This window comes from Schistocerca cancellata, chromosome 3 (genome assembly GCF_023864275.1).
Source record: "Schistocerca cancellata isolate TAMUIC-IGC-003103 chromosome 3, iqSchCanc2.1, whole genome shotgun sequence".
In the NCBI taxonomy this organism is placed as follows: domain Eukaryota; kingdom Metazoa; phylum Arthropoda; class Insecta; order Orthoptera; family Acrididae; genus Schistocerca; species Schistocerca cancellata.
Window position 1 is genome coordinate 386042169 of NC_064628.1, and position 12535 is coordinate 386054703.

Here is a 12535-nt window from a genome sequence, read left to right on the forward strand (position 1 = left end):
AGTCCTCTAGAACTTAGAACTACTTAAACCTAACTAACCTAAGGACATCACACAACACCCAGTCATCACGAGGCAGAGAAAATCCCTGACCCCGCCGGGAAACGAACCCGGGAACCCGGGCGTGGGAAGCGAGAACGCTACCGCACGACCACGAGCTGCGGACCATATCAGTCAATCATCCAGACTGTTGCCCCTGCAACTACTGAAAAGGTTTCTGCCCCTCTTCAGGAACACACGTTTGTCTGGCCTCTCAACAGATACCCCTCCGTTGTGGTTGCACCTACGGTACTGCTATCTGTATCGTTGAGGCACGCAAGCCTCCCCACCAACGGCAAGGTCCATGGTTCATGGGGGCAAGTCTCCACAGTATTTTCATCAGATACGTTTCTCTTCTGTTTATAAACCGTCTTCTGCCGTTTAGTGTTTTCGCCTTTTTATTTTACGTTTATGTTAATACCAAAGAAGAAGCAGAAAGAGAATTATCCAAAGCAGAATGAAAATATTTTTCCACCAGTCCCCTTGAAGATGATACGTGAATCGTCAGCTTTCTTATGATAAAATTTCCGTTGGTAAAGAGAATTGTGGTGGAAGCTAGTGTCTATACTTACTTAATCATCTATTGATATTAAAGTGTTTCCCTTGCACTGTAGTATTCAAAATGGTTCTAATGGCTCTGAGCACTATGGAACTTAACATCTGAGGTCATCAGTCCCGTAGACCTTAGAACTACTTAAACCTAACTAACCTAAGGACATCACACACATCCATGCCCGAGGCAGGATTCGAACCTGCGACCGTAGCGGTCGCTCGGTTCCAGACTGTAGCGCCTAGAACCGCACGGCCACTCCGGGCGGCCATGAGGATGTAAGCCTCTTCCTTCATTACTGTTAGGAGTTCCCAGCTCATAAAAATTCTTATGTGGTATGCGAAGAATTATATATGATCTATTACCCAGACAATAAATGCCATTTCTAATTTCCCTCATGACAGCCTCTTTCTGTTTACGCGGCACCGAGTAGGCAGCACGACAGGAGGTGTGATGCTCGGAAACTCTCATATCATATACGTATCCCAGTATAACACCAGGTTCTTTTGAAAATACCTCTTCATGCACATCCAAAGTTATCGCTGCTTTGCAGACTTAGGTAATTAGATTCAGCTACTTTGGATTCAATCAAATTAGCAGTTTGCTGTGTTTCTTGCGTGTGATTCATTTCAATCTGAAAATAACCCTCCTTCGATTGATTATTACCTACTGATAATACGTTCGAGCGGATAAACCGTACTCGAACCGTATGACAAAACGTTCCATGAATATCTATGGTTTTAACAATCTCTGGTGCTAATTTCTTTCCTTGGTCCACGCAAGAGGACGGTCTGCGCTAACCTCTCGCACATAATATCCCATACCAGGATAACAGTGGCCGATAAATTATTTTCCAATAGAAAAGTGCATAGTATTGCTCCTTTTTCGAATATCACTTCGTCTTTTGCATCGATAGCTTCAACTACTTTACAATTTTGTACTGGTAACATGCGTAGCCTTTTTATCTGATTCAAACGTCTAAAGAAATTGCTATCCACAATCGAAAACAATGCACCATTATCGATAACCTGTTGTACGTGAATGGCACTTATGCTGCCGTTTACTGCAGCATGGACTTTCTCGACATTTTCTTTCTGACAACTACGGGTGTCCTCGGAGAGTTCTCGTCTGAGGTCTTGCCTGTCATTATACCGTCACATATTCAGAACAATGTACTGCGTACCTTCACCCTGTGCCGCAACCGCTAGCCGAAGGCTTACAGGGGTCGTGCACAGTTTGACACGTTTTGTGTAGATTTACTGTAATTATTATCCGTCACCTCCGCAATACGTACACTATGCTGCGGTGTCTGATTCTGAGTATTTTGATGCGGAGGCTGCCAGTGTGACGGATGCTGTCCATCGGACATAGAAATCACAGTAGCAACATGTATTGATTGTCGCACAGATGACAAAATGTTAGATATCGAAATAGACGACAGAGGGATAGAGAAACAATTAAAATCGCTCAAAAGAGGAAAGGCCGCTGGACGTGATGGGATACCAGTTCGATTTTACACAGAGTACGCGAAGGAACTTGCCCCCCTTCTTGCAGCGGTGTACCGTAGGTCTCTAGAAGAGCGTAGCGTTCCAAAGGATTGGAAAAGGGCACAGATCATCCCCGTTCTCAAGAAGGGACGTCGAACAGATGTGCAGAACTATAGACCAATATCTCTAACGGCGACCAGTTGTAGAATTTTGGAACACGTATTATGTTCGAGTATAATGACTTTTCTGGAGACTAGAAATCTACTCTGTAGGAATCAGCATGGGTTTCGAAAAAGAGGATCGTGTGAAACCCAGCTCGCGCTATTCGTCCACGAGACACAGAGGGCCATAGACACGGGTTCCCAGGTAGCTGCCGTGCGTCTTGACTTCCGCAAGGCGTTCGATACAGTTCCCCACAGTCGTTTAATGAACAAAGTAAGAGCATATAGACTATCAGACCAATTCTGTGTCTGGATTGAAGAGTTCCTAGATAACAGAACGCAGCATGTCATTCTCAATGGAGAGAAGTCTTCCGAAGTAAGAGTGATTTCAGGTGTGCCGCAGGGGACTGTCGTAGGACCGTTGCTATTCACAATATACACAAATCACCTTGTGGATGACATCGGATGTTCACTGAGGATTTTTGCGGATGATGCTGTGGTATATCGAGAGGTTGTAACAATGGAAAATTGAACTGAAATGCAGGAGGATCTGCAGCGAATTCACGCATGGTGCAGGGAATGGCAATTGAATCTCAATGTAGACAAGTGTAATGTGCTGCGAATACATAGAAAGAAAATCCCTTATCATTTAGCTACAATATAGCAGGTCAGCTACTGAAAGCAGTTAATTCCATAAATTATCTGGGAGTACTCATTAGGAGTGATTTAAAATGGAATCATCATATAAAGTTGATTGTCGGTAAAACAGATGCTAGACTGAGATTCATTAGGAGAATCCTAAGGAAATGCAATCCGAAAACAAAGTAAGTAGGATACAGTACGCTTGTTCGCCCACTGCTTGAATTCTGCTCAGCAGTGTGCGATCCGTACCAGATAGGGTTGATAGAAGAGATAGAGAAGATCCAACGGAGAGCAGAGCGCTTCGCTACAGGATCATTTAGTAATCGCGAAAGCGTTACGAAGATGATAGATAAACTACAGGGGAAGACTCTGTAGGAGAGACGTTCAGTAGCTTGGTACGGGCTTTTGTTGAAGTTTCGAGAACATACCTTCACCGAGAGTCAAGCAGTATATTGCTCCCTCCTACGTATTTCTCGCGAAGAGACCATGAGGATAAAATCAGAGAGATTAGAGCTCACACAGAGGCATACCGACAATCCTTCTTTCCACGAACAATACGAGACTGGAATAGAAGGGAGAACCGATAGAGGTACTCAAGGTACCCTCCGCCACACACCGTCAGGTGGCTTGCGGAGTATGGCTGCAGATGTAGATGTAGATGTAGATGTACCTAGTCTAGCAGAATATTTAAGTACTGAGCTGCACATGTTAGCCCCCTACTTACCCATATTTGTAATTTTTCCCTTAAGAATGACCAGTTTGCTGAACGATTAAAATACTCAGCAGTAAAGCCACTTTATAGAAAGAGAGAAAGGGATAATCTAACTAACAGTAAATTACAGTAAGACTCATGTTTTACAGTTTCTAAACACAGTTTAACAATACCCGACGTTTAAATTTCACAAAATGGGCATATGATCAGTGAAACTGTACAGTTCAAATTTCTAGGTGTTGAGATAGATAGTAAACTGTTGTGGAAAGCCCACGTTCATGATCTTGTTCAAAGACTCAGTGCTACCAGTTCTATTATTCGAACGATATCTGAAGTAAGTGATAGTTCGACAGTAAAAAAACTCCGCTTTGCTTATTTTCATTCGCTTATGACGTATGGTATTATATTCTCGGATAACTCTTTCCATTCTCAAAAGATATTTTTTGTTCAGAAACGGGCGGGTCGGGCATTAAGTGGTGTAAGTTCGCAAACCTCTTGTCGACCCCTGTTCACCAGTCTGAGTATTCTAACTTTGTTGTTTCAATATATCTATTCTTTACTGTCGGTTCTTCTTAACAATATCAGCTTATTCCCAAGAGGTAGCAGCTTTCACTCAGTTAATACTGGGCAGAAACCCACTCTGCATTTGGGTCACATTTCCTTGACTCTTGTGCAGAAAGGTGTGCAGTATACTGCTGCATCCATTTTCAATAAGCTATCACAAGAGTTCGCCAACGGCCTTGCCGCAGTGGTAATACCGGTTCCCGTCAGATCACCGAAGTTAAGCGCTGTCGGGCTCGGCTAGCACTTGGATGGGTCACCATCCGGTCTACCGAGCGCTGTTGGCCAACAGGGTGCAGTTAGTCCTTGTGAGGCAAACTGAGGAGCTCCTTGACTGAGAAGTAGCGGCTCTGGTCTCATAAACTGACATACGGCTGGGAGAGCGATGTGCTGACCATATGCCCCTCCACATCTACATCCAGTGACGCGTGTGGGCTGAGGATGACACGGCGGCCGGTCGGTACCGTTTGGCATTTCAAGGCCTGTTCGGACGTAGTTTTTACCACAAGAGCTGGAAAATCTTAACGATAATCCACGCGCCTTCAAATCGAAACTGAAGAGTTTCCTCATGGGTCACTCCTATTCTGTCGAGGAGTTCCTTTAAAAATTAAGCTTATTCCTGTGTAACATTGTCGATTCCGTTTACATAAACGTATGGCTTGTCTTTTTTAGGTTCATAAGCATTTTATTTTATCTGCCATTAGTTTTATATACACTCCTGGAAATGGAAAAAAGAACACATTGACACCGGTGTGTCAGACCCACCATACTTGCTCCGGACACTGCGAGAGGGCTGTACAAGCAATGATCACACGCACGGCACAGCGGACACACCAGGAACCGCGGTGTTGGCCGTCGAATGGCGCTAGCTGCGCAGCATTTGTGCACCGCCGCCGTCAGTGTCAGCCAGTTTGCCGTGGCATACGGAGCTCCATCACAGTCTTTAACACTGGTAGCATGCCGCGACAGCGTGGACGTGAACCGTATGTGCAGTTGACGGACTTTGAGCGAGGGCGTATAGTGGGCATGCGGGAGGCCGGGTGGACGTACCGCCGAATTGCTCAACACGTGGGGCGTGAGGTCTCCACAGTACATCGATGTTGTCGCCAGTGGTCGGCGGAAGGTGCACGTGCCCGTCGACCTGGGACCGGACCGCAGCGACGCACGGATGCACGCCAAGACCGTAGGATCCTACGCAGTGCCGTAGGGGACCGCACCGCCACTTCCCAGCAAATTAGGGACACTGTTGCTCCTGGGGTATCGGCGAGGACCATTCGCAACCGTCTCCATGAAGCTGGGCTACGGTCCCGCACACCGTTAGGCCGTCTTCCGCTCACGCCCCAACATCGTGAAGCCCGCCTCCAGTGGTGTCGCGACAGGCGTGAATGGAGGGACGAATGGAGACGTGTCGTCTTCAGCGATGAGAGTCGCTTCTGCCTTGGTGCCAATGATGGTCGTATGCGTGTTTGGCGCCGTGCAGGTGAGCGCCACAATCAGGACTGCATACGATCGAGGCACACAGGGCCAACACCCGGCATCATGGTGTGGGGAGCGATCTCCTACACTGGCCGTACACCACTGGTGATCGTCGAGGGGACACTGAATAGTGCACCTTACATCCAAACCGTCATCGAACCCATCGTTCTACCATTCCTAGACCGGCAAGGGAACTTGCTGCTCCAACAGGACAATGCACGTCCGCATGTATCCCGTGCCACCCAACGTGCTCTAGAAGGTGTAAGTCAACTACCCTGGCCAGCAAGATCTCCGGATCTGTCCCCCATTGAGCATGTTTGGGACTGGATGAAGCGTCGTCTCACGCGGTCTGCACGTCCAGCACGAACGCTGGTCCAACTGAGGCGCCAGGTGGAAATGGCATGGCAAGCCGTTCCACAGGACTACATCCAGCATCTCTACGATCGTCTCCATGGGAGAATAGCAGCCTGCATTGCTGCGAAAGGTGGATATACACTGTATTAGTGCCGACATTTTGCATGCTCTGTTGCCTGTGTCTATGTGCCTGTGGTTCTGTCAGTGTGATCATGTGATGTATCTGACCCCAGGAATGTGTCAATAAAGTTTCCCCTTCCTGGGACAATGAATTCACGGTGTTCTTATTTCAATTTCCAGGAGTGTAATTCCGTGTACTGACACATTTCATGACCTTGGAATTTGCTCATCAATTTGTCCTACCGAACTAGACGTGTAATAAAAATAATAAAAAAATACATTCTGAGGTTATGGTTGTTGCTCTGGACAGTGGGTCCGGGATTCTGCCATGACTCACTAGAAATTGTCATGTTTTTATTTCTGTTTGAATAAATTCGTTGGTATTTCGCCTCTTCGTGGTATTCAAAAACTGTTTGTGAAATCTTATGGGACTTAACTGCTATGGTCATTAGTCCCTAATCTTACAGACTACTTAGCCTAAATTATCCTAAGGGCAAACACACACATCCATGCCCGAGGGAGGACTCGAACCTCCGCCGGGACCAGCCGCACAGTCCATGATTGCAGCGCCCTAGACCGCTCGGCTAATCCCGCGCGGCTCTTCGTGGTGCAGCAATTTTCATGGCCAGTAGTGTATTTTATAGGAAAGGCACACCGTTACACAGCTCCACGTTTACTGTTTACTAAACGGCAAAACAGTGCGAGCAGCGTTCCCTGCGTCATTCGGACCCACCTATCTCACAACGTTGTCAGAACACGTTCAAAAGTTTCCTATGCTTTTGCGTCATGCTGTTCATCCACTCTGGGAACCTATGATTTCGATGATTTTTGTCTGATATCGACATTAATACTGGCAAGATGTCGGTCGTAGGGATTCCTAGTCATCCGAGAATGTTGTAATTACAAATTGCAAGCCGAATAACCAATGTTAAAAGAAGAACTGTTTCGTGTGTTATAATTACAAATTAAGAATTTTTTTCTTTTACTTATACTGTGAAACCTTTCTTCCGGCAAAATCTCACGATTCTACGTAATATGGAAATACCCAACAGGTTTTAATGAGTGAGTTTGCGAGTAATAAAATATGTTACGTAAGAAGTCGTATCATTGCATTAGAAGTTAACATTTATTATTGCGTCAAGGGAAAGTAACCTGGCCAAGCGGTTCTAGGCGCTTAAGTCTGGAACCGCGCGACCGCTACGGTCGCAGGTTCGAAACCTGCCTCGGGCATGGATGTGTGTGATGTCCTTAGGTTAGTTAGGTTTAAGTAGTTCTAAGTTCTACGGACTAAAGACCTCAGTTGTTAAGACCCATAGTGCTCAGAGCCATTTGAACCATTTTGATCCGCGCGGGATTATCCGAGCGGTCTGTGGCGCAGCAGTCATGGACTGTGCGGCTGGTCCCGGCGGAGGTTCGAGTCCTCCCTCGGGCATGGGTGTGTGTGTTTGTCCTCAGGATAATTTAGGTTAAGTAGTGTGTAAGATTAGAGAATGATGGCCTTAGCAGTTAAGTCCCATAAGATTTAACATACATTTTTGAACCATTTTGACAGTAGCCCCTAGTATGTGACATAAATTTCAATTTGTTACGTACACCTGTTTCTGAGAAAAAGGGTTCTGAGCAGTAACAGAGGCAGACAGCAGACGTACACACAGACGGACAACAAATCTGTCCTATAACTATTCCGTTTTTACCGATTGACCGATTGAGCTACAGAGACCTAAGAAGCAAGTAAACTGTTTGTTATTTGAAAAGTAATCGCTGTAACTGTTAATACATTTATCCCACAGCGATACATGTTGGCTAATGCCTTTATGAAGAGGTGTTTCTGTTTGTCCACGGAAACTTGATTCTACACAGGCGCGCACATCTTCGTCCGAAGCAAGTCAATGTCCACGAATATCTTTCTTCAGGGCTCCAAAAATATGGAAATTACCTGGCAAGATAAGGGAACCATATAGTAGGTAAGGGCTTCTCACTGAAAATTCTGCGGTTTAGTCGAAAAAATGGTTCAAATGGCTCTGAGCACTATGGGACTTAACTTCTTTGGTCATCAGTCCCCTAGAACTTAGAACTACTTAAACCTAACTAACCTAAGGACATCACACACATCCATGCCCGAGGCAGGATTCTAACCTGCGACCGTAACGGTCGCGCGGTTTAGACGAAACAACATAGGCGTATTTGGAAGGGCTGCCCATTTGATTCAGACGAGAGGGAGTTTGCTTGTACACAATCATACTTCCATAGCCAACCGCAAACATTTTCCCATGAAAGCAATGATCGTCTTGTCTCAGCATGGGGTGAAAGTATTAACAGTTTTGGTGAATATGTTTGAAATAACAAACTGTTTATTCATCTGAATGAAATTTTTCCTCTGCATCGGAGTGTGTACTGGTATGACATTTTCTGGCAGTTTAGAACTGTGAGCTAGACCTTTACTTTTCGCAGGCGAGTCCTCCACCACCTGAGCTACCCAAGTACGACTCACTACTCCTCGTCACAGCTTCACTTCTGCCAATACCTCGTCTCCTACGTTCCAGACTTCACTGAAATTCTCCTGCAAAACTTACAGGGCTAGCACTTCTTCTGGAAGGAAGGAAATTGCGGAGACACGGCCTAACCACAGCCTGGTGGGGTAGGAGACCCGGTTCTGGCGGTAGTAGAGCTGTGAGGAGCGGGAGGGGGTTGTGAGTCGTGCTTGGGTAGCTCAATAGAAAGACTATTCCGTTTTGGAAATAGACAAACTGTTAAACAAAATGGTAAGGCAAATCATAACAAAAAGATCAATTCCGAACCCTAGCAAAATTTTAAAAAATGTCGATCTACCATATGCCCGTGAATGCAAAGGTCCCGAGTTCGAGTCTCTGTCCGCCACACAGTTTCAATCTCCCAGGGAGTCTGAATTTACTTAGTTTCTTCCATATGTCTCCTTGTCGTTTGACTGTCCTTTCTGTAAGCTTGGTAGCCCCTTCCCCAGACGTTCCAAGTATCTACGTCACTTAACGACTTACAGCAATCATCAGCCTTGTTTTGCAATTCTCTACACAAGAACTGAATTTTAAATCTGGATGCGCAATGAGATATGCACTTAAAATCTGAACAAAGCCGTATGTTAGATTCTCCATAAAGAAGTTTTCTCACAAATTAAATTTAAACAAATGCATAATTGTCAAAATCAGATTACGCTCTCAGCGGCTTAAAATAATTATTGTACATACTTGTAAAGCATCCATGCCTTACAGGAACTTGTTCCTTGCATTGTTCCAACCAGATTTTGTGTAGGTCTAACGATTTTCAAATTAAGGGAAAAACCACGCAAAATAGTAAACAATTGATTAAAAATAGCAATTAACCACATGAATCTTACAAGCTAAATGTTGTCGGTGATATGTATAGACGGCTGCCAACGCTTGCTTCCTTGATTGTAGTGTAACTGTGTTGGTTTATAAAATATGCTGATTTTTATAAATGGTTCAATTAAAAATGTCTGTCATATCGTAATTATTCAAATAATAGGATATGTAACTAGCTCAATCTATTCCTATCGTCAAGCACTACAACGTGGTAGGCCGATGTCTTTGGTACAAATAAAATTTACAAAAGTTATCCATTATTTACCAAATTTCCGTTAGAAAAAAGCCCTGTAACTGTTAATACTTTCACAAGTTATCTCTATAGCATATGTACGTACACACAGATTCATCGTTATCTCCTCTTTAAAATTGTGTATCGTGAGTTATGTAATAATAACAGTTTGCGCAAATGTGCACAAAGTCACTCGGCTCTTTGTGAGTAGGGATTGGCGGACGTGACGTCACATCCTGATAGTGCGCACTTTTGACAGCTCCGCAGGTCCCCGGTCACGCCGCTGCACGACCAACACGCCCTCCACCCAGCGTGTGTAATTCAAGCGCCTCGCTCGACTTAAACAATGGCGTCATCTCAGTTTATAGTATATCATATCACAATTGAATTCCATTTGAAAAACAAATAAGAGAAGGACTATGTAGTATCTATATCTACAATTGAAAAACTAACTCGATTAAAACTGGTGGAAATAGGGAAGGCCGTTACGTTTTACTGCTGGGATAACGTAGTCCCAGACAATAATCCGGTTGACAATTTAGTGGGTGTATGCGTATGTGTATGTCTGCGTGGATAAATTGGAGTGTGGGTTGTTGACTCACCCAGTGTGCACGGTATTGTCAGGAGGGCTCTTATCTGCGAAAGGTTTCGCACTCACCTCGCCCAAGTACTCTCCCGGATGACGCAAACCTGTATCTAATCTGGGGCTCCCCAGTCATTCTGCGCTGTGGTAGGAAGTTTATCTAATCTGTAGCTCTGTTCTGTAACTGGACGATTCTGGTCTCTCTCTCTCCTCAGTCTGTTCGCTATTCGATCTCTTAGAAGCCGCTGCCCTTCTGTTTAGAAAAGGGTCCGTCTTAATATTTTGAAAGAAAGAAAGCATTTCAAGCAGTAGGATGGAGCAAAGCAAGTGCTTTTCTACCACGCGGTGTAGTGCAAGTTCGTAACTTTACCGAAGAGTGACACTGTCTTAACTGCCACAGCTACTACATAGAGGGTCGACTGAGGTAAACTTGTCCACTTCACATTTCACAACAACAAGCATCCTGACAATCGTCAGCTAGCAGTGCAAAGATGAAAGGAAGAATTAATAGCATAACTATATGGAAAAATTGTTTAAAAAATCCTTGTGAGTAAGTAAATGGCAGAATAATCATTTGTAGCCGAGTCCATCATCGCTTTTCTAAATCTCTCGGTTATATGTCATCACTATAGCCGTTCTATGCTTAGTATTAGAATACGTTCTGGTGTTTTTTTACGTGTAGCCTTCCCCAAAAATAAACAAGAAATCAATCAATATTGAATTCTCAGTTGTCGTTGTTTACAATTTCTTCCCAACGTTCAGAAAGCTGTTCAGTGCCTCAACGTTAGAAATCACCTGCTTTCCACGCGAAGAAGTCGTCGAAAGAAGCATTCAGTTTCACATCATTTCTGAGCGAAACGCCGCATAATGCATTAGAGAGAGATCGGCCATCATTTTATCCGTTCCATGCGCAGTATCAGTATAAGTTCTAACTTTATTTACGTGTAGGTTATTAAACAAGAAATTAGTTAATAATGTATTCTCAGTTGCTGTTTATAGTTTCTTCCAAACATCCAACGAGCCATTCAGTGCCTCGACATTAGAAATCACCTCCTTTCCACTCGAAAAAGTCGTCCAGCCAAGCCTTCAGTTCCACGTCATTACTGAGCGAAAGGCCTCGTAATGCATTAGAGAGATCGGAGCAGATGGAAATCCGATGGCACCAAGTCGGCAGAGTACGGATTACATGGCAGTACTTCCCACCCAAGCGAGTGAAAGGCTTAAGTGGCGATGTGAGGACACTGTCGTTTTGTATAAGAACGTCATGCCGCTGATCGGGTCATCGCTGCAGGATAACGTTGTTGAGTCACTGCATTTGTTGGACGTAAAGTTCCTAATTTATTATTTGTTTCCCTTTCAAGCAATGCGTGATGGATCATGCATATCTTTGACGTCTGAACTGTCTGTGAATCGCTTGGACAAATTTTGAGGCCTGCTAGGAGGCATCGCTTCTTTGCTACACGATTCACTCATGTCTCCAGAACTTCTGTTGTTTTGGTACCTCGATTAAACGCAAAAAGCAGGAGGTGTCGAAAATGCTCTTGGTGTCAACGTTACACACCATTTCAATCATTTTAATGCCCAAAAAATAACTTAAAGAATATCAGAAAAAATAAATTAAGGACGCTGTTTTGTAAAGCATATAATTCACTATCGAGTAATACAAAACGCATTGCCAAAACATTTCATTTCTGACGCAAAATTTTCACCTAAGAAATAAGCAGTGATAGTGTCGACGAACCAGTTCGGTCAAAAATGGACGAATAAGATCTTGAGAAAAATAGCGCGTTCTATTTGGACTCTTACAGCTTTTATTTTCAACGCAAGGACATAAAGAAAAACGGCAGAACCTTTAGAAATACGTAGGTACGTGCTGAAACAAACATGAAGCGCTGCAAAACAATAACCGGTGCTGACATTAACGGACGGAAATGTAACCTAAAAAAAAATGAGAAAAACGCTAAGGAAACGCACAAAAAGTGTGAGGGGGAATTAGATTGTGGACTTAAAGGTGAGCAAGACTTGAGCGACAGAGAAATGAAGATATCAGAAGATAAGAAAGGAAAAAAATGACGATTAAGGTTTAACGTGCGATCGAATGACAACACATAGGGCGCAGATAGGGATTAGGGAACAACCAAGTTCTTGCGAGGAAACAATGGCCAGCTTCGCGGAAAGTGTATGGGGCTCGAAAGTATGGAGTGGACATGTCGCAGTCAAATTGTGTCGCATCGAGGGAGGAGTTTCGCTCAGATTGAAAGGCAC

The 12535-nt window shown here is 44.3% G+C and overlaps 1 pseudogene; it reads left to right on the top strand.

Moving 5' to 3' along the window:
- The first annotated feature begins 4318 nt into the window (after positions 1 to 4318).
- LOC126177285 (5S ribosomal RNA) lies at positions 4319 to 4436 on the top strand (annotated as a pseudogene).
- The last annotated feature ends 8099 nt before the right edge of the window (positions 4437 to 12535 follow it).